Consider the following 3,111-nt stretch of genomic DNA (forward strand, 5'->3'; position numbering starts at 1 on the left):
ATTAAAAACCTTTGGAAAGTGCTATAAATTGTATTTGGCTGCAACTCTTGCCATTATTTCACTTAGATAAGCATGAATAAACAATAATTGCTCCTTTTCTTTAAGTAGGCTGCCCACAGTGAAGGCATATTTAAGTGAGATTGGGAAGAAATACAGCGAGGCTAGTAAAACTCTTAGCTGAGGTTGTATAAGGTCATACTAGGGTTTGTCATTGGCACTGAGCGATAAGAGTACAGCTGCTATTAGTGAGTAGATGGATGTGCAGCTTGGCAATAAGCCCGATGTGACAGCTGACTGAATAAGGAAGGCCTTTTATCCTGCAGAGGAACATGTGCAGATGCTGCAACTGCTTCTTTATACACTCATTTCTCTAGTTGATTTCACATCATTTTCGCTTGTTGTTAGAGTAAAACACATCACACTAGTTTTGATGTACATTTGTTATTCAGAGATGGTGATAAGAGTTCAGGCAAATTCAACCCAGATATTTTCAAGTTCTGATAACTCATTTGAACTTTCCATGTCCACTTTTTGGAGAGCTCAACCAGTTACTATTTTTTAAAATCACTTAATCTACCAGCTTTTCAGTTAATCAGTTTCATTTTTTAAAGGCAGTAATCATGTAAGAAATTTCCACTGTGATGCTTTTAAATGTCTAAAATGATTGTATTACTCACTGCAGGAAACTGCAAGTGACAAATAAAGACTTCATTCATTCAAATAATAATTTCAGGTGGAAATATCAGCTAGTTAGGCTTAAGGTAATGTGAGATAAATCAACAGGGAGTGTTTCGAATACATTATTTGGGGTTTTTTCTCATACCATTCCATTATAGATCTAAACCTCACCCTCAATCCAGTTTATTGTAACACAAAGTTCTGAAATCCTAGCTAAGTGATCAGGCGACCTTTCTATAATTATGATTACCACAGCAAAGTTAAGTGAATTATCCAGTCACCCACTGTTCCCCCCATCCTCTCCCATCTGTCTGACCAACTTCCTGTTCCCATCTACTCAGAAAGTCCAGACACTGCAGAAGAAAAAAAACCCGCTTGTTTTTATGTGACATTAAAGGCAGCCAGCCTTGTTACAGCTTTGCTGTGCGTGTGCTACCTTGTTTGATAGGGAAATTGGATCTAGACTTGAGAGGAGAGTATAATGCGGTTAAAGGCGTCATGAAAAGCCAGCTGTAACAGGATTTCATCCTCTGTGGACCTTCAACTGACTGCTGCCGTGAGGCAAGTCATTAGGAAAAATCTGCTTGTGTGCATGTGTATGTGTGTGTGTGTTTGTGCTTGTGCATCTTTGCTGATACTGTATGTAGGTAGTTATACTTTATTTGGGGCCTCAATTGGTCGATTTGTTGCACATGCACATTTGCTGCATGCCAGAACTAGTGCTACGAGGAAACAGATTCAGCAAAAAGCAGATCCTAAGGCTTATAGGTGGACAAAGGGCAAATACAATTCAGTTAATGCACACCAGTGAGCTCCAACATTAAAGCCAGTGACATGTGAAGTGAGTAACATTGATTATCCCGTTACCGTTGTTACTTACCAAGTGAACATTCAGTCGCAACCATCTGAGCAGGTTTGACAAAGATGAATCTAGTAATCTTGATAGATAATGACTGGGTCAGAGTTTCTCTAAAATAGCAGGATCTTGGGTGCCCAAGGTTCATTGATGCCAGTGGTGTTCAGAGCCCTGTACAACTCTAAACAACTTCAGTGTACCCAGGGTATCTGAATTCATTTATCCTAACACCGGCAATCAGGCGGTCACACCAAGCTGGTTATCAGCTCACCAAGTTAACTCAGGGTTTCCTTATCTAGAGGTAGTGTTAGCAGATTCTGACCAGTCACAAACATGGATAAGTCAGCTGGTAGTAGAGCAGCTGATTTTTCAAAGGATGATAAAACAATAGTATTGGAAAAATATGAAGAGGCTACATATATAATACAAACTTAAAACAATACACAACAAATCAATGTTGTGAGAGGGAACTCACACTCAAGAGATGAATAAATGGGTGCATTTTGGTCAGGAAGTTTGGAAAAGTGATACTACATTAATAAAGTTTAAAGGCAGGAAGAAAAGCAAATTAACAGATTTATCAAGTCGCAATAATTTCATTAAGACACAGGAGACACCGATGGATTATGAGTGTTCTTCAATTAAACCCATCTTTCAAAGACAGTTTTAGTTTTGATTCTCCAGCTTTGGTGGTGTTTAACAGTCAATTAAAATATAAATTTTTTCCCTTTATTTAACCAGAAAGTCTCATTAAGATCAAATCTCTTTAACATAGGAGACCTGCCCAAGGCACCAGCCATACAGACTCAAATCATCTCAAAGGTTTTACAAATACACTATAAAGTACAAAATCAACAGCATAGTATACAAACACCCATAGGAAATCATCTGCTTGACTCCTTCATTGTGTTCCTTATATTGCTTTTAACTTCACCAATAGATGTAGGTGTGTTTAAACTTAAGTATGTAAATTATTATTCTTGGTTCAAGATGTGTTGTGAGAAAATGCTGTTTTGACTGTTTTGTTTCTCAGAGGTCTTTTAATTTTAATATTAGACAAAGATAAAACAAGTAAAGAGAAATCGCAGTTTTTAAATTATTTAATTTATCAAGGAAAATGATCTAATCAAATGTACCTAGCCCTTGGTGAAATTTTGCCTAACATTAAAATTTGTTTGGTGATCTATAACATCTAAGCGTGACAAATGTACAAGAAAACGAAGAAATCAGTAAGCAGACAAACACCTTATTTTGCACTCCCAGAGCGCTTTGAGTGCTCTGGGGGAGTAGAAAATCATTATTTAAGAATAAATCCATTTACCATTACCATTTTCACATTACTCTACCCAAGAGCAGGAATTGTTTCAATTGACAGAAACAGATATGAAATCATCGCCTACTTAATTCTCTAGAAAAAGCATCACCATTCCTGGAAGATCCTTTGGACTTCTGTGTGCAGCACAGCATATAAGATTCAAATGTTACAAAGTATAAGTGCCACAGACTGAAAGGCTCTCTCTCCCTTAGTCTTCCTGCAATCTTGCAAAAGGAACAACTAATACATTATGAGCCTGCAA

The sequence above is a fragment of the Pelmatolapia mariae genome, linkage group LG15, assembly GCF_036321145.2.
Source record: "Pelmatolapia mariae isolate MD_Pm_ZW linkage group LG15, Pm_UMD_F_2, whole genome shotgun sequence".
NCBI lineage: Eukaryota > Metazoa > Chordata > Actinopteri > Cichliformes > Cichlidae > Pelmatolapia > Pelmatolapia mariae.